Below are 20,520 nucleotides of genomic sequence, written 5' to 3'. Positions count from 1 at the left end.
CTTAGTGCGACTCCAGAGACCAGCCAGTACAAACACTACCACAGGTTTGTAGGGGTTTGTGCTTTGCACTTTGCAACTGGCACTTTGTTCCTCTTGTACAAAGAGAAAAAGTGAAATGAAAAGCAGAAAAGCATGGGGACCTGATTTGAAAGGTTGCCTGAGAAAGAGAGTGAAAGAGAGAAATTTGCTGGGCTGAGGAGAAATACAGAGCTGAGTTATTATATTAATGAACAACTCGGAGCATCAGATGCCTGCAAAGATGTTGAGGCTGTGTGCAGCTGCTATCTTTTTTAGAGGCTGCCGGTTTCAATCTTACAGGCAAATAGGACCATGCCACAAAACCTGCTGCTTCTGCTGCTGACGCACAATAAGACCCATTTTAAGAGAGTTCAACACACACTTTCCTTTTCATCGCTTCCCTCATCACTCGCTCTCGTTCTTAATAACCTTCCTAGGAAACAAGATGATCACTTATGATGATGCTGATGAAAGTAAAATACACTGTCTTGTTTTCCAGTAATAATATCTAAAGGGCCTTAAAAAGCTACATTTACTTGAGAAGCAAAATTACATATTATATTAAGTCTTGTTTTAAAAAAAACAAAAAAAGAATCTAGCAAAACAAATGGTGAAAACTATTTACAGGTGAAAAATAATCTTAATTTATAGGGAAAACAAGTTTATTTTTCTTACCCCACTGGCAATAAAACAAGACTTAACATAATTTTATCTTCAAAAAAATGATTGCTTTAAGATGTTTACATATTTTTAATGGAGAACAGGAAAACATTTTGAACCAAAAAAACTTTCCTTTTGATGATATAGACATAACAAATGCAAGATTTACATCTAATGCCATCATATTTACAAATAATGCCATATTTATACATTTTTATTGGTAGTGTCATGTAGCAAGAGGAATAAAATGCTAGCCAAATTGCAACTTATTCTTTCCCATAACTGTCCACTTAGACAGGAAGAGACCAACATGTAAAATGACCAACCACAGTTTGGTTTTTATGTTTAAGGGCACATAAATCTGAAATCGGACATAGCTCTGAAATCAAATCACAATATAGGCCTTCATGCTTAAGGTTATCTCTTACCAAGTGTCTGAAAAAACTTCTGAATATCTTACAAATATTTGATTCCATAAATTTGGACTGGCAAATCCAGTCATTTTTAATTTGTAAATACAACTTTGTTCCGTATAAGACTGATAAAAACCAGTATACCCTGACTTTCAGAAATAACGTAATTGAATTGGAGCTAGCTTTTTTAGAAAGCAGTTGCCATTTTGTGACCAATATGCATCCGTTGTTGGTCTATTGGCGTGCCATCTGAGACTCGCTTACTATTTCAATGTTCCCATAACTTTGGCTCAATTAACTTTCTCCATCATGAATTTGCTGTTTTTCCATTGACGCCACTCAGTATTTAGTCTGTCATCTCTTTTCGGTAGAGTTCAGTAGCTGCAGTTTATTTTGCCTGTGTGTCACATGTTTGACTTTCACTAACAAATCAGACTTTCAAGCATTTGTTAGGTTTAGCTAACAGTCTGTTTATAGAACTAAACATTGAAGCGTTGAGAATGTTTACCTTGAGTGGAACCGTGTGAAATGTTAAGAGACCATGAGAGGGGAACATGTGAGAAAAAGAGCAAGAGAGAGAGCGGAGTAGGAATAGTTGTGAAAAAAGATTAATTGACCCAGCTGTCCAGAGAGCCTTATCTCATAAAAGAGAGGATAAATCTGACCCAGGAAGCAAACTGCTGAGCCACAAGCAATTCTTCCATAACTAGCATGAACACCAGGCTGCTCCTCTGCCATGCTACTTCAAAGGAACTTTGTTGTTACCACTAATGTTACCGATGACAGCCGTGAGAAACAAGACAGGTGAAATCGCTGCAACCGAAAGCGTGTGAGGGAATGAAAAGCAAGCAACAGCAATGGCCTTAAAAGCCTGTTCTAAAATAAGTGCCATGTTTTAAACTTTGGCAGAGTCCACCCCCCACCCCGGGGGGCAGGAGGACAGAGGCAGGAGGAGAGAGGAGAGCGTTCTCAGGCACGTTGGTCTCTGCCTGATCATTTCTAGAGTTTACACAGTCGATATCAAGTTTCCTTGATGACTGCAGCGGTGGCATGGGGTAGGCTGAGAGAGAAGCTGAAATAAAGCAGGGGTGAAATACTATGCTATTTATACTGCAAACAGATAATTGTTTAATGGTTAGGCTGCAAGCAAAGCATAAACAAGCATTCTGCGATTGTGTGTGAGTGTGTGTGTGATGTCCCTGCAGCATAAAGAGTAAGACTGGGTCACATTTTTGTCAAGCTGGGATCCAAAGCTCTCTTATGCTAAAAGTCTGTATGCACTGTGAGGAAGACTGAAAGACTAATGCCGCTCTTTAGATAAGACTAAAAATATGACCATGAGCTTTTAGATCTTTCATAAGTTCATTAAATCTCATTTACTCTGGCTCTGTTTCTCTTTCTCTAATCTACAGCTATAGGGCTGGGTAAAATTAGTGATTCACCAATTAACAACAATTTTAATTTGAACAATCCTGATATCGATTCTTAAAATCCCAAGATCGATCTTTTACATTTACTTTCAAGTTTACTTCACTTTTGATTGCATTCATTATACTGTTTTTTTTTTTTAATAAATATCAAATAAACTGCATAGTTTGGGCCCTTTTGTTAACTTTATAAAATATTTTCACAATGTACCAAAAAGATTCCCTATATACTTTGCAGCATTAGATGAGAAATCATTTCTTTCATAGGTAAGGGTAAGAAAAATTGACATTAAAACTGAAATGTACCCTGATAAATCAGAATTGAATAAAAACACATTGAAATTGAATCGAGAACTAGTACATTGTAATCTAATCCAATTGGGAAATTTGTGTCAATACCCAGTCCAACTGTTATCCAGTTTTAAATAACCAGATAAAACCATATTTTTGTTGGTTTACTAGCAATTAATTGATTTAGTTTTGGGTCCAGCTGCTACTTTTTATATTTAATATATTCACAATTTATTGTTATATACTGTAATAATAGCTTCACAATTTATTTATTATACATTTTCGCAATGTACCAAGTTACAAGGTTCCCTCTGTTCCCATTTGTAAGCAAAATTATATAATTTAAATAAAATATACGCAAATTAATCAGAATCAAATCAAATCATACTGAGATCGGAATCGAATCACGACCTTGAGAATTAAATCAAATTGGGAAATCTGTATGGATACCAAGGCCTATCAGCAATTCTCATCTTATTGCTGGTTTACCAGTGAAAACCCAGTGTTACCAGTGTATTTTGAGCCCTTTTATGCTGCTTTTGGCTGGTCAAACATCATGGCTACACTGGTCAAGCCAGGGGATGGAACCACTACAACAGTGCTCTAAATCCAATCTGCATTGGCCATGTAAAATCTATTAAGACCATCTTGGAATTTAAACTGGCTCTAACTGATCTTGGCTGAAAGATTTGTCTCTATTTGTCTGACACTTTTTCTTTGGCTTAGAAAATGTATTTTAGGTAAGCTTTTACTTACAAAATATGGTATATACCAAAAGCAGTCACTTGTTAGAGTAATAAATCACCCATTCAAGTAATAAATGTCCATCACTGGTGGTGCCTACTGACATGCTGGTGTTGTTACCCACTATCCCTCAGGCTTTGACAAGCTGTCTCTTTTTCTTTCTTTCTCTCTCTCTCTCTCTCTCTCTCTCTCTCTCTCTCTCTCTCTCACTCACTATCCAGCCTTATACAGAAATGGCAGCCGCCTCTGATGTTGACCACAAAAACAAGTTATTAAAAAGCTTGAAAGGGGGTATGAATATTCACATGGGGCATTTGAGAGAAAATGCAGAAGCTTGGCAGCGGGGTGAGCAGTCAGGCTCCTGTCTCACTAAACTATTTCAACACATATCCATTCAAGTCCTTATGAGCACAATGGGGTGAAAAACATTAACATACAAATATGCCATCACACACACACATGCACACATAAAGGACTACAACAGCATCTGATTAGCATAATTTTTTCTACTAGAGCAAAATCCATCACTGTGAATGTGCTGCAATTGATTCAAAATACATTAGCAAATTGTCCTCTGAAACCAACAATTGTAATCCCTAATCAAACGAACGTGAGCACTCTCTCTCCGTTTTCCTCCCTCTTCTGTTTATGTGCACGAGCCAAAAATTGCTGTGTGTTTTCCCCACACAGAGTGCTCTTAACAAGTGAGGACACTCAACATCAAAGATAAATGCCAGATTGATTTGTGTGTGTATGTGTGTGCATGTGTGTGTGTGAGTGTGTGTGTGTGTGTGTGTGTGTGTGGGCGGGTTTGGGTGGTTTACGAGGACAATTTTTAGGTTACAAACTGGTAATTACAAGGGCATTATGCCTATAGATTATAATAATAATAATAAGGTTATAAATGTGGTTTATGAGGACATTTCTAGTGTCCCCATAATTCAAATATCTTAAAAATCATACTAAACAATGTTTTTTGAAAGTTTTCTGTGAGTGTTATGTTTAGGGGATAGAATCTACACTCACCTAAAGGATTATTAGGAACACCTGTTCAATTTCTCATTAATGCAATTATCTAATCAACCAATCACATGGCAGTTGCTTCAATGCATTTAGGGGTGTGGTCCTGGTCAAGACAAACTCCTGAACTCCAAACTGAATGTCAGAATGGGAAAGAAAGGTGATTTAAGCAATTTTGAGCGTGGCATGGTTGTTGGTGCCAGACGGGCCGGTCTGAGTATTTCACAATCTGCTCAGTTACTGGGATTTTCACGCACAACCATTTCTAGGGTTTACAAAGAATGGCGTGAAAAGGAAAAACATCCAGTATGCGGCAGTCCTGTGGGCTGAAAATGCCTTGTTGATGCTAGAGGTCAGAGGAGAATGGGCCGACTGATTCAAGCTGATAGAAGAGCAACTTTGCCTGAAATAACCACTCGTTACAACCGAGGTATGCAGCAAAGCATTTGTGAAGCCACAACACGCACAACCTTGAGGCGGATGGGCTACAACAGCAGAAGACCCCACCGGGTACCACTCATCTCCACTACTAATCGGAAAAAGAGGCTACAATTTGCAAGAGCTCACCAAAATTGGACAGTTGAAGACTGGAAAAATGTTGCCTGGTCTGATGAGTCTCGATTTCTGTTGAGACATTCAGATGGTAGAGTCAGAATTTGGCGTAAACAGAATGAGAACATGGATCCATCATGCCTTGTTACCACTGTGCAGGCTGGTGGTGGTGGTGTAATGGTGTGGGGGATGTTTTCTTGGCACACTTTAGGCCCCTTAGTGCCAATTGGGCATCGTTTAAATGCCACGGCCTACCTGAGCATTGTTTCTGACCATGTCCATCCCTTTATGGCCACCATGTACCCATCCTCTGATGGCTACTTCCAGCAGGATAATGCATCATGTCACAAAGCTCGAATCATTTCAAATTGGTTTCTTGAACATGACAATGAGTTGACTGTACTAAAATGGTCCCCACAGTCACCAGATCTCAACCCAATAGAGCATCTTTGGGATGTGGTGGAACGGGAGCTTCGTGCCCTGGATGTGCATCCCACAAATCTCCATCAACTGCAAGATGCTATCCTATCAATATGGGCCAACATTTCTAAAGAATGCTTTCAGCACCTTGTTGAATCAATGCCATGCAAAATTAAGGCAGTTCTGAAGGCTCCTCATAAGGATAGCCACATTAGTGTGTGAGCGTGCGTGCATGTGTGTGTGTGTGTTCATCCCAAGGGCACACAGAACTGTGTTACAGCAACTGCCCGCTGACACTGGACCTGTTGCCTCCAGATGGCCACCCCAACAGACAGACACACAAACAGAGAGAGAGAGAGAGAGAGAGAGAGAGAGAGATCCTCCTTCTCCTCAACACAAGAGTGATATATTTTATACCTTGTTCTTTATTAAATCTCTTTCAACCTCCATAAGCTCCAATCACAAAGAATTTACAAATGGTATTTATTATTTGTGTAGTGAAATTCATGAGTAGCTCTACACAGCTTTGGCAATCCTGTAATGCAACAGTCGTGCCAATAAAGCTTTATTGAATATGCTAAGAGAAAAAGAGAGATAAATAGAGAGTCAGCAAGAGCAAAGGGGGGTCTTCAGTGGACAGTCAATCAAGAGAAAAAAATACGTAATTATATGAATTAAAAATGAAGCCTCTTTAGGACCATAAGAGGAATTTATTACAGGTTTAATGCAAGTTAAGCTCAATCGAATGCATTTGTGGCATAATGTTGATTACCAGAAAAAAATATTTTGACTTGTCCCTCGTTTATTTAATTTGTAAATTTATTAAGTAAAAATTTATACTAAATAAGTTTTATAGTAAGACACATAAAAATAAGGGTGATTTGGAAAAATCAATAAACATAAAAGTACAGCCACAAGAAGTAAACATTATATGTGTCATCATGATTTTAGTGTGATATAATCACTTGCTAATTTTATCTGTGTAGTCCAATAATACAACTTTAAAATCTTTATATTACAGCATTATTATAATGTAATAAAACAAAATTCTGTATTGAGAATCATCATTGGGAATAATTAGAATTGCAAACAAACTCAAAAGTAAAACATCTGTATGCATTGCAGTTATGAAGATTTGGAGGGGGAGATGTGCTTAATTGCCATGAAGTACTGTCACAATGCAAGACCCATAATGGTACAAAATAGGCATCAATTTCTTTGCAGAAAATATAATTTGTATAATGATCATTTAGACTGAATACTTTATAAACCGAACTCTGTTTATTAGCTTGCTTGTACAGTCACCAGTAGCCTAGCCTGGTATAAACCTTTTACACCACCTCCTGCGCATGCGCTGTTTGGTAACCCGGATGGTGGCTACAGAGGCACATTCAACTACCAGCGAGCATTGGGTGAATGCTCTACATCCCCTTTCTTTAGCTTATGGTATCATCAACAACATATAACCATATTCAATTTTAACATAAGAACTTCAATGTTTAAACTGACTGAAACATAGACAAAATAACCAATGTAACCAAGGAAGGCATGACTGCCTTTGTAGTCATCGTACTGAACATTAAATGGTCCATTCATAGTCCAATATTTAATCTTTGTATTTGGGGTTTGGTCTGACTGTACGACCAAAACGTGTTGTGTAGGGGCTCTTACCAACGTGGGCAGGCGAAGTAGCTACGGGTACCTGGACTGGTGGTGGTATAGTGTCCGTGGGATCCCGCTGTTCCTCCCCGTAAATGGGAAGCGTTTCAGCTGGGTTGAGGGGTTGTAGGTCGACGCAGTCAGGCTGATTTGGAGATCGCTCGGCTACAGGCAGGAGGTGTCTGCGATTTCTCCTGTAGTCTTTGCCTCCAGACTGGATGATGTAAGACCGCGGCTCCATACAGATCTTTCCTACTGTGCCCATGCGATCATACCCCCGGGGGGTCTGCATCCGGACCACTTCGCCTTCCAGCAGTGGTTGAAGAGGACGGCTGGACTTGTCATAGCTCAGCTTCTGGGAGAGCCTCTTCTTCTGGAGCTGGGCTGTGACTTGTTGGGTGTTGAGGGATGCTGGCTGCAATAACTGTTTGCAGACTGGGAGGGTAGTACGGGTCTGCCTAGACATTAGTCTTTGTGCAGGTGAGCCAAGCTGCGATCGCGAGGGATGTTTCTCATGTTTAAAAGGTTGAGGAACACGTCAGTACCATCTCTTTTCGACTTCTCCATCAGTTGCTTGGCACTTTGCACTGCCCTTTCAGCCAAGCCGTTGCACTGTGGGAACTCAGGACTGCTGGTTACATGCTTGAAGTCCCACTGTGTAGCAAAATCTCTGAATTTCTGGCTAGTGTACTGTCTGGCATTATCTGAGATGAGAAGATGTGGGGAGCCATGCACAGAAAAGTGTCTTTTCAGTTTTGTGAGGACTGTTGTGGAAGTGATGTCCTTGAGGAGGTCAATCTCGTACCAACCAGAGTACGAGTCTACAAGTACCTGAAAATGCTTGCCATCCCATTCAAAGATGTCAGTTGCTACTGTAGACCATGGTAGGTCCGGAACTGGGTGTGACTGTAGTGGTTCTCTCTGCTGATGGTGCTTCTGACTGTTGCAAACAGAGCATGAGAGTACAGTTCTGTCAATGTCACTGCTCATAGTGGGCCAGAACACTATGTCTCGGGCTCTGCGTTTGGTGGACTCCACTCCTGGATGTCCTCTGTGCACGATGTCTGTGTACGCTTTCTGCAGTGACTTGGGAACGACAAGTCTGTGACCTTTTATGACGACGCCCTCCTCGATGGTAAGCTCATCTCTGAATGGGAAAAAGGAACTGATGGATGGTGGAGCGTTATGCTGTTTGACGGGCCATCCGTGTTTGATGACAGATGACAGGGTTTGCAGTAGTCCGTCTTCTGCTTGTGCCTCTTGAGTTCATCTAAGCGGCTGGATGAGACTCGGTTGACTGACATGACCTCAAAATCGTTCAGCTCGTTTACATGTTGAAGTGTGGACGCTCTGGGTGCGCGTGACAGGGTATCGGCCAGGTACATGTGTTTACCTTTTTTGTAGACTAGGTCGATGTTGTATTTTTGGAGCTGCAGCATCATGCGTTGCAGTCGTTGAGAAGATGGGCTTTCTGATGATGGTGATCAGAGGTTGATGGTCGGTCTCTATGGTGACAGGCTTCCCGTAGATATAGTCATTGAACCGCGAACACGCAAACACAACTGCCAGGAGTTCTTTTTTGATTTGGGCATAGCGTGTCTCGGTCTCAGTCATTGTCCTTGATGCGTAGGCTATAGGTCTGCCCCCTTGTAAACATGCTGCTCCCAGTCCGTGTTGGGAAGCGTCACATGTGAGTGTGACTGGTTGGTGAACATCGTAGTATGACAGGACAGGCGGACTGGAGATGCATCTTCTCAATGTGTCATATGCATCTTGGTGTTGCTTCAGCCAGCACCACGCTGTGTCTTTGCATGTCAGCTGATTGAGAGGGGCAGTTAACTCACTCAGGTTTGGTACGAACTTTCCCAGGTAATTTACCATGCCTAGAAATCGTTGTAGGGCTGTCACATCTCTGGGAACAGGCATTTCAGTGATTGCAGTGGTCTTGTCAGGATCTGCTTTCAGGCCTTCGCTGGTGAACACATGACCGACATAAGTTACCTCTGTCAGCCGGAACTTGCACTTGAGGGGGTTGAGTCTCAGATTGACTTTGCGCGCACGGTCCAGCACTCTCTTTAGGTTTGCATCGTGCTCCGCTTCCGTGCAGCCTCCGATGATTATGTCGTCGACGATGATGGCACAGGGGTACCCTGCGAATATCTGTTCCATTGCGCACTGGAATACTTCACTGGCTGAGTTTATTCCGAACGACATTCTTAGGAACCTGTAGCGTCCAAAAGGTGTGCTAAATGTGGTCAACAGAGATGATTTACTGTCCAGGGATATCTGCCAAAATGAACTTTTGGCATCCAGTACCGAAAACAGTGTTGCATTGGACATCTGTGATGCAACCTCCTCAACCGTGCGCATTGGATGGTGGGGGCGCTTTAGGGCTGTGTTTAGATCTTTGGGGTCAATGCAGATCCTTATGTCCTTTGTTTGTTTCTTGTTTGTTGCTACCATGGATGACACCCATTCAGTTGGCTCTGACACGGGAGTGATGACACCCAGGTCTGTCATTCTCTCTAGCTTCGCTTTCACTCTGTCCTGCATGGCTACAGGGATGCGGCGTGTTGGGCGGACGACAGGCTGCACGTCAGGGTCTATTTTCATAGAATATGTCACCGGTAGCTTGCCAAGTTCATACTTGAAGAGATCTGCATACTCTGTGAAGATCTTGTGTGGCAGGTTGATATCTGTGTTCACACTGAGTTGGTGAACATCCTTGCTCAGCGTCAGTAGCTTCATGCGTAAGCATGCTAGTAGGCCTAGTAGTGGCTGGACATTCCTCTCCACAATGTGGAACTGTAGATTGTATTGCTGGCCTGCAAGCTGACATCGCAGGACAACTGAGCCCAAAGTGCTGATCATGTTTCCCCCATATGCGACAAGGTTGGTGATTATTGAGCGGTCAATCAGTTCCCTGCTCTCCACGTTTGAAAGCATCATATGATAGAACATTACACTGTCCACCTGTGTCAACTTTCATCTCTACAGCTTTGCCATTGATGTGTACAGTGGCGAATGCTACATTTTTCTCGTGTACATTTGAGTCTATTGTGTCCACGACAACTGGTGTTATTCCATCAATACAGAATGAGTCATCTTCAGCAGTGCTGCCCGTGGCCTGGTTCAGTTCGAGGTGGTGGACAGACTCCCTGGAGCTTTGTATCCTAGAGCATCTCTGCACTGACCTGCAGCATTTCTTGTAGTGGTTCCATTTTTTACATGCATGGCATTGTTGATCTGAAGCTGGACAACTTTCTCTCTTGGCATCATGGCTGCCGCCACAATTATTACAGTTGACAATGGGCTGTTCATTTCTCCCTGTCTGTGTCCTCTGTCGTGAGCCAAAGCTCTGCTTCCTCCCACATTTGTACTGTAGACTGTCAACACTAGGAGGAGCATGCGATGATGACAATACCCTGGTGTGATGTTCTGTTTGCTCATAGATTTGACACAGTGAGATAGCTTTAGCTAGAGTTAGCTCACTGTCACGCAGCATTATTTTCTTAGATTATCATCAGTTATGCCACAGACCAGTCTGTCACGGATGAGCTCATCTTGCAGTGTTCCGAAGTTACAGCTCTTTGCTTTTATTCTTAAATCTGTGACATATGATTCGAATGGCTCACCTTGGTTTTGGAACCGTGTATTGAACTTGTGTCTCTCCACTATAATGTTTACTCGGTGACTGCAGATCGCCCGGAATTTTCTCTTCAGACATTGAGGGTTCTCTTTTGACTCAGCCGGAGTGATGATGGGTCCCGGTGCGTCGTCAACGTCGGGTCCTCTCACCGCGGGTGCGTAGACGAACGACCTCTCCCTTTCAATGGCCTCTGATCCTGCGAGATTTAGGAGAATGTAGGCTTGTGTGCGGGCCGGCTTGTCAAAGTGTGCCGCCGCGATAAAAATGTTGTATTCCTGTTCGAACACTCGCCAACTCTCCGCGATGTTCTCATCAAAGACAAGGGGGTCTGCGAAATCCGTCCGACATGACGCACTTTATGTCCGTTGGCAGAATAGCCGGTAGCAACGTTAAAAGCTTGTTATTGTCCTTATTTGACCGGCAAGCAGTCGTGCGCTCCGTGATGAATGAACTGCACGATCAAATGTGTCCGTGTTCACTTCTGACACCATGTATAATGATCATTTAGACTGAATACTTTATAAACCGAACTCTGTTTATTAGCTTGCTTGTACAGTCACCAGTAGCCTAGCCTGGTATAAACCTTTTACACCACCTCCTGCGCATGCGCTGTTTGGTAACCCGGATGGTGGCTACAGAGGCACATTCAACTACCAGCGAGCATTGGGTGAATGCTCTACATAATTCACATTACATTGTTCTTTTTTGTTTTGATTTTAGGGTGAAAGATGACCCAGACATGTTTTCATGAAATTCATTCAAAAAGAGAGAAAGAGAGGTAGTCACCATATGCACTACGCATCTTGAAGTCTGTTTGGCTCTGTGAACTGATTTGTTCAGGAACTCAGAGGGTTCTATACATGGATTGGTTCCTTTGAGCTTTTAATTTAATATTTTAGGGGCTCTTGAGTCCAACACCCAACCCTGCAGTTAAATTTCAAATATGAAAATCTAAAACTCAAACCCTCTCCAGAGCCCCCTACAAGATCTCTCATTTTCTCACCCACTCTCCGCATTGCCTCATTGCCTGGCATCTGTCCCTCTGCCCTCTGTCCTTTGCCCTCTCTCTCCCATCTTTCAGTTTCCCTCTCTTTCCCTTTGTGCCCCACATTCATTTGAGGGCCACTTTGTTTCCTCTCTCTCCCTCACTTTAGTTTTCTCTCATACATTATTGCGTTCTGCTGGTCACAGAATGTGGTATGCTGTTAATTACCTTGAGGCTGAGAACAAGCCTCTCGGACATAGATAAAGAGGAGAAAATTAGAGAAAAAGAAAGAGAAAAAAGGGGAATATCCTTAAAAAACACCAATGTAGTTAAACAATTAGTGGGGAATTCACCAAGAATGAATTGCCACCACATATAACATTATTAATTTGCATGTAGGGTCCGAATTGTTTTAGCACCTTGTTAAATTTTTTCTTCCATGGAACAAAAAAATTATATAAAAATGAGATGCTAGTCAGAATGTTACTCTCAGTCACCATTGACCAGTGTATGGAAAATATTTTAACGAAATTGAATGGTGACTAATGGCAATATTTTGCCCAATATCTCATTTTGTGTACCATCGAAGAAAGAAAGTAATTGAGTAAATTATGACAAATTTATACTACAGTGTGAACTACAGTGTGTTTTGGTTACATGTACCAACATCCTCATTTGTTTCTGTGTGCGTGTTTGTGTGTGTGTACTACAGATGAGAAGAAAAGATTTGTTCTCACTGGTGTGTGAGTCAACTACACATTCGTCTTCCTCATCTTCAACACGCACACACACTTCATCACTACCTGAGAGATGATATTCTCACACCAGCTGCAGATCAACACCTGCCAAACACAGCAAGCAACAATGTGAGGATGTGTGTGTGTTTCAGTGTGTGTTGGAGAAAGTGACAAAGGGTGACAGACTGATGCAGCATGAGATGAGATAAAGAAAACAGATGCAGAGTGTGTAGATCTTTTTAAGGCGTGTTTGTGTGAGTGTGGGTGACAGTTCCGTCCCCTCTCTTTCTTCTCTGACTGGCAGTGTTTTTCCCAGTTCCTCGTTGGGGCCTCTCGTTAGTATCTCCCTTAGTTAACAATTTTTCTGTGAGCGCTTCCGCCACAGTGTGAGAGAGATGTGATTGGGCCCCAGAGAACAAGCAAAGGCGGCAGTGAAACACATTCAAACACATACAAACTATCACACTTTTTTTTATTTCTGTCTTTCTTACACTCTCACACATCCTCTGTCTGTCGATCTCTCTCACACACACTCGCTCTGTTTATTCATGCCCAGGCAGACTAACAAACTCCTGTCACATACCATCTTTTCTCATCACATCGTTCTCTGAGATGAAGCCCTGGAATCGCATTCAGCATCTACTTTCACAGCCCTCTCCGTCTTCTGAAAGCATCAGAGTCATACAGAGACCTCCACATACAAAACTCTTTATCTCTCCAATATTGTGCAAGCTCTCTATGTATAGAGCCAGTATTTATGTAGCTTATGTAACCAAGACTTTATCAGCTTGGACGAGCTGCCCATTTAAATGTTGTCTCATAAGAGAGGAGGAAAGGAAAGGGAAAAAGAGAAAGAGAAAAAGAAAGGCGAGATGATGAGAGGTTCTATAAAGTAACATTAATTCAGGAACTGCATCCACTTACACCTCATTATGGGCTTTTTCGAGATACATTTTGAAATCTCTTGTTTGGCTGAGTATGAAAGATGTGACTGATTGGAAACATACATCAAAAAGTGGAAGAGAAAGAGGAAAAGGGTTGGAGATGAAAGGAACAGGAAGACAGGATGAGAGAGAGGCTGGCCGTGTGATTAAACAGCAGGGGAAAGAGTCTTCACTGAGGGGGAATTAAAGAGCTTTATTAAATTTTAATGGGTGGAGCCGTGACCTTAAGCACCACATTATGGCAGGTCAGGGGAGGGGTTAACCTCCCAGGGCAAGAGGATCATGGGAAATGAGATTTTGTGGGGGTCACTGCTTAATGTGTTTACAGCTCCCTTGGCAACTCCAAACCTAACCCTTCACCAGACATAGACACATGATGGGAAAATTGTCTTTTTTGTGTTAAAGAAGGGCAAGTTGTTGTTGAAGAAATGGTGGGCATGTCTGTGTCCAAAACCTATGGCTGGGGCCTGGGCCTTGCTACCTAGTCAATCAATGACTTCACAGGCAGAATTTTGTGCATGAAGGTACAATTGTTTCAGACAAGCTTCCAAGGCACCATAATGTCATGTCTAATAATATGATACAAATTCAAGCAAGGCTTGGACATAACCAAGCAAATGTTTAGTGACTAAAGTTTCTCAGAAAAAATAAATAAACAAAATCCTGTCAGCTAGCATTTGTATTTTTTCCATCAACTGCTGAACTGCATGCACAGGATTCCTGGTTGATGCTTTTTTTTTTTTTTTAAATCGACCAGATGAGGGCATCTTAGTAGACAGATGTTTCACAAACACTGGATTCAGCCTTATTGCCTTCCTACCGCCATGCAACATTTTTCAGCTTTCAGACAAAGCCTTCAACTTACTTACAAGCTTCATGTTGGCCCAGCATGCTCCTCAACTCTCCCTTTTACCTTCCTTTTCAGCAAGCTCCACACGCTAAGCGTGAACATTGTTCCAGTCAATTTGTTCCTTTCAGAGTCCCAGTGGGCAGTGTCCTTTAGCCTGACAGTCACAGCGCATTGAGAGAAAGCACTCTGTCTGGGAGGGTCTGACATCAAGACAAGAGAGAAAGAGTGAGGGAGAGAAACAGAAAGAGGTGGGAAGAGAGCAAAAGGAGGCGAAAGGAAGGATAGGCACTGGACCAAAAAAGGAGGAACAGGGAAAATGACAGTTTGAGATAAGGAGAAATCGAAGGCTTACAAAAAGAATGATTGAGGGGAAAAAGAAAAAGGATGACAGTAAAAGACAGATAAAGAGAGCGAGGAGGACAGAAATGTCAGGGAGAGAGTTAAGGATTAGTTCACCTGCCCCACCCCAAATAAAATGGAAATTATTTTACACACTATGATTTATTCACCCACATCATGTCATTCCAAAACTGTATGACTTTTCTTTAGTTTAGCAGAATTTAAAATCTGCACTCATCAGTCAAATTAAAGTGGATGCGGACCAGGGGCTGTCAAGCTCAAAATGCACCCTAAAGGTATCATGAAAGTTGTCCATTTAACTTTTGCTCTATATTCCAAATCTTCTGAAGTCATGCAATAGCTTTGTGTGAGAAATTAATACATATTTAAGAAATGATTCACAGAAATTCTTACTAGATAGTTGTGTGTTTACTTTTCACTTTTATTGAATGAAAAAATCAGCTTGGACATTCTGCTATGAATCACTATTTTTATTTTCCACTGAAGAAAGGTCATAAGGGTTACAAAAGCCTTTTTTAGGGTGAGTAAATTACAATAGAATTGTCATTTTGGGTGAACTACTTAAGGGGCCCCATGTTGGGGTGGTTCCTCTGGCCATGGTTACGATGGGCACAGATGAGCAGACCCACCTCTGATAGGGTCCAAAGGGGAATAGGGTTGAGCCAGGTTCAGGTGACGCAAAACCCCGAGGGCAACTGTAAGCATGTTTGTGAGTGTCTTAACGTGTGTGTCCCCTGTGCCCGCAGCACCTGTTCCCTCGGCACAGTAGCCTCAACACTTGCACTGCAGGCTGAAGCACGGCTGTTAGGGGAAAAGGGCGCACTCAAACAGGGCACCCATTCAAGAAAACTTGGAAGGAACATAACTCCCTCTCTCTTTCCCTACATCCCCTCTTCTAATCCCCCAATCGCATTTCAGAATATCCTTTGAATTACATCCCAATAAAATCAGCGGGAAGCTAGGTTCATGTTGGAAAAGTTGCACATCTCGACATTAAGTAAGGCTGGTAATAAAACAGCCCTGTGCTTGCTGGGGATTAAAACAGCTCCACTGAACAGTCTGTTAAGAAATTAATTGAATTAAAGACATACAAAAACCAGCAGAGATGACACTGTTGAGAATAGAAACAAATAACTACAGAGCAATTGACAGCTTTATTCATTGCTTGTATAATAACAAACCATACACAGCAATGAACAGAAACTGAGAGGAAACACTGAATACATTGTGTGCTGTGGTGCTAATGATAATTCAGTGTGTAATGAGTGGTTTTATATGTGTGCTCAGAGAGGTCAATGACGCGCTCAGACAAATGCCACCCTTAGTGTTGAATCATGGGCTTTAGGGACAGTGGAATGAGAAAACGTAAAACGTTTAAACTGGACTCAAACCAAACAAAGAAGATGGATGATAACAGCCAAATTCATAATAATAAAACTATCAGGTCTAATGACTGCTATAGGAGCTTGAGACCATTAGTCATGTACTGTACACACAGGGTTTTCAACTAGAGATCCATGAAGGTAATGTGGGGGTGTGTGGACTGAAGCAAAACAAATATAAATGTATTTCGAAAATTGGGTTTATTTAAAAATATCTTTAATTAATTTTGTTCTCTAGCTTTTTTTGCTCTGGAAAAACAACAACCTCTTATATCACCTTATTTGTTGGGTTCTCCAGAACATAAAACCATCATTAGAGGTGTAAATTAAACTAAATGTAAATGTATATTTATCAGACAATATGGTGGAACGATAAATTCAGGACATGGCAAAGAATATAAAGGTAGACTGAAAAGCTATAGACTCTTGTTTAGCATAATGTAATATTGTTTATTAAAGATATTACTGAAAGGTACTATACAGTGTTGCAGATAAATTAGAGTATTTTTACATTAAGGAGTCCTTGAATTGGCTGAGAGTCTCTGAGTCAGAAAATGCTAACAACCCTTGATGTACTCTAAAGGAAAGATTGTGCAAAGACAGTTTTTGCATCTAGGGACTCTTGTGCAGTAAGCCTGAATCATAAGAGAAAGCATATCCTGTCCATAACTTGCATTTCCTTCACTAAGAAAGTGGCTCACTCTCTTTTCACCTCCTTTCACATATCTCCTCTCTCCAGGGTTCTCTTTTAAATGGCTCTCACACTTTTCTCCCTTTCCACTCCACAAACCTTGAAGGATAACAAAAGGCAGCTCAATGGCTATTTGAATTTGAAACAGGGGGACAACAACAAAAACCATGTCTCACAGTGAGAAGGCAGAGAGAACCAAGTGCTGCACAACCAGCAATTCATACAATTTGCTCTCATGTTGAGACAGAAAGATGAAAACACAACTTTGATACACCACAACCAACTTAGTGTGGTGGGCTAAGAACGTCTGCCGAATGTGTGCGAGATGCGTGTACATTCATACAGCTGAATGATAAGGCACAAAGCAAACCAAAGACAAACCACCAACTGTTCAAAGCTTGTACAGTCTCTACCCAATAAAGTTGCACTTCTAATGTCAGATCATGAGAAACAGGAGAATGAGAAAAGAAAACACAGCTAGATCCATTAAACAGGTCTTTAAAAATGTAGAAGACATGAGAGCAAGACACTTCATAACAATAATATTAAACAGGGAGAGAGAAGCAAAATGAGGACAAGACAAAGTATCGGTTACAATTTATAAAATATTATATAGTCTATATCTTTATATATCTTTATATCTATATCTTTTAATATTAAAAAAGAGAGAAAAAAGGGAAAGCTGCAGGGAATTTTATTTATTTATTTTTTTGCTTAGAGGCACATAAGCAAGCCTAACTAAATGTGATTAATAGGAAATGTATCATTATATTCTTAATTGCAGTGACCAGTATTGCTTTAACACAACCTGAATTTCACACAACTAAAACCGATGACCAAAAACTAGATAAATATCGTCAAAATAATAAGCCATGCACATTTTTTTTTTACACATGCAGAATCTCTTCAGTAATAGCCAATAATAACATGCATATCTACAAGGAACAAAATTATAATACTTTTATCATTAGTGTTGAAACAGCAGGGACGCAGAATTCAGGGCGCGTGCGGAGCCAAACCCATCGTCGCAGCAACATAGTGCGTACTGCGTATGGAGAGGAAAAGCCGGGCACAACTACTACAACCCCGAACAGGACCTTATCATTTGATAAACCCACTCACTTACCTATAACAGTCGCGGGAAAGGTGCGTCCGATTCTTTGTGAATGACTCGCCACCTCGGGACTATAATCCAGAATGACTAAGAGAGGAGGGGTCCGTTTGAAATCTACCCCTCTCTATCGCACCTGTCTCCTTGCAGATCCGATCCCTAATCTGACATCCTTAAGACAACTGTGTCACTGCATGTATGTCCATACCGGAGAACAACGTACACAACAGCACCTGTCCTCGGGAGGAAAAAACACACCACGCAACAAAGCTTGTTTATGTAGCTCCTGAACAAATGGCATTCCCGGTTTGGTCCTGCAGCCGTACAATTGCCCTTCAGAAAGACATCCAGAATTCAAGAAGTCATTTGGAATAAGCTGCCTTGTGTTTAACAAATGATGGCAAAAAAAAAAAAAAAACAGTTCAAGCAAGCTCAACCAGCTGTGCCTTATGAAAATGTGACTGGAAACACTTGCCTTATCAGTCACCTATCGCTACAATAGTTATATTGTGCGCCAATAGAATGTATTCGGTCCTGAGAGCGTGGACAAAAAAGGCTTGTTCATTTGTTTGGTACGCGCGCGGCGCTTCCTCCGTCAATGTGAGTCCCAGTCTCTCTGGTATCCGTAAATAAGAAACTCCCATTGTCCGGTAGACATTTAATATTTCCTGCAATCCCCATACCCGGCGTTTAGCTCTACGGCATTTGGTTTGAAAGGCAGAAAGTTCATGTGTTCGGTATCTCAGCGCTGCTCTGAAGTCTCTGTCACCCACAGCTAAACGCAAGTCTATGCAAAAACCTGACGCAGAACAGAGTAGCGCACTGGAGCGGAATTAATTTGTTGTTAATCATTTTGGGGTAATAAAATAAATAATTGAGATTTGTTTGATGGGATTGTCAAAATTGAATTGAATAATTTGCAGCCTGAGACGAGTTTAATATATATATATATATATATATATATATATATATATATATATATATATATATATATATATATATATATAATAATACACTTAAACGCAATGACTATCAAGATGATAATTTGGCTTCTTATCAGGGGACTTCGAGGCAACAGAATTAATACATGTAAAGCCTATATCAAAAGCCAAACTAATGCATCTGTTGCGATTAAACTACAGCCGATAGGAACACTACAGCATTTTATATTCCTTTCTTTGGTTTATAAGGCCAATTGCATGCAGACTTTGTGACATTTTAAATTAAGGTTGTTAAGTTAGTTTTTTGTTGTTGTTTCTAAAGAACTGCTTGTGAACAACTTTATTAAATTATTACATTTTATTAAAATGCACAACACAATTAGGGAGGTTAACAATAACCATCTCCGCCTGTTTCTACTTTCTCTCATTCCTCTATCTCAGATACTCTTCCAAGTTACCGTGAAAATCTAGACAACAGTTGATGGCTATACTCAGCCGTTAGTGACCTCATCATTCACGCTGAAGATGCCTGGGGCAGGAACTTCAGTAACAATAAGACACTTGAAAATGTCCCTTTAAAAGAACTCATAAGCAACAGAATAGGAAAAGGACAAATCTAGGTGTGTGGTGTATACCACAAGTTCTGGAGCAAAGGGTTTTCAACCTTTCAGAACATGCACCCCCTTCCGTTTGTCTACGAGCTCGCTATACATAACCGTGTTCAGCAGTGAGAGCACATCATGACAGTCTGTGATTCAATATTTGGCACAACTACGTAAATCATCCTCCACTGACAGTAAACGTGAGCTGTAGGCTACTTAATTTTGATGTGAATAAAATTAGGCTTCCCTCTGTAATTTGTCAACCCTCTTTAAGGCGAAAAAAGTCAATCAAGCCAGTGAGTGAGCCAAGTTTGGTTTGTAAGTGTCATATTAGTTTCAAAGGTTTTCAACTGCTATTTGCAAGCACCTCATAAAATATAGTCTACAACACACTGAATGGTTCATCATTTAGCATGATGCAAGTGGATCCATATTTTATGTAGGCTACTGTTTGCCAACCTTCTGTCGTTTTTTTCCAGTCTTTTTGTATCACTCGAATATGACTAAAAGTGGTGAAAGTTTTGGTGAAAATATTCAAAAGGCAAATCACTGGGATGAAACAAAATCCCCACCATTATCCACCTTTTTTCCTGTATGCAGAAGAGGCATTGGTTTATGTTTTTTGTGGAAAGTGTGATATTTCGCGTATTAAATTACCAAATACAAGAACATGTGGCTCCATAGCGTAGAGCCTTTATATAGTGGCGATGTCCATCTTTGGACTGTTACTCAGCCAAGTGGGTATAAAACATGAAGTGATGGCCAGAGGATAGTTACTTTAATATCATTAACTACAGATTTGTTATGACAACCAACAACTACACAAGTTAATCTTCAACTAACACTTAATAAGATATTTGTACTGCATCTGGATCACTTGTTACTGTTGTTTCTCATTGATTTGTATGGAGACCGCAACCAAAAAACAGTCCAGCAGCAATCAGAATCATCATGGTGCCCAGTTGTTGGTCAGAAAAACGGTGGATAAAACATCATAATCTCATGCCTCCAAAACTGTAAACCCCCTGTTTTAGAATTTGCTAATTAAAAAGCAAATACAAAGT

General features: G+C 41.0%; 1 protein-coding gene across 1 annotated transcript in view; it reads right to left on the bottom strand.

Moving 5' to 3' along the window:
- LOC127630414 (semaphorin-6B-like) overlaps nucleotides 1-18,356 on the bottom strand; it is a 160,998-nt gene extending 142,642 nt beyond the window's left edge. Inside the window, exon 1 of the mRNA XM_052107884.1 lies at nucleotides 17,929-18,356. The gene's annotated coding sequence lies outside the window, so the exon portion shown is untranslated. The remainder of the gene's footprint in view (nucleotides 1-17,928) is intronic.
- Between the last annotated feature and the right edge of the window lie 2,164 nt (nucleotides 18,357-20,520).

The sequence above is a fragment of the Xyrauchen texanus genome, chromosome 37, assembly GCF_025860055.1.
Source record: "Xyrauchen texanus isolate HMW12.3.18 chromosome 37, RBS_HiC_50CHRs, whole genome shotgun sequence".
Lineage (NCBI taxonomy): Eukaryota > Metazoa > Chordata > Actinopteri > Cypriniformes > Catostomidae > Xyrauchen > Xyrauchen texanus.
This window is presented reverse-complemented; position numbering and strand designations above follow the sequence as displayed.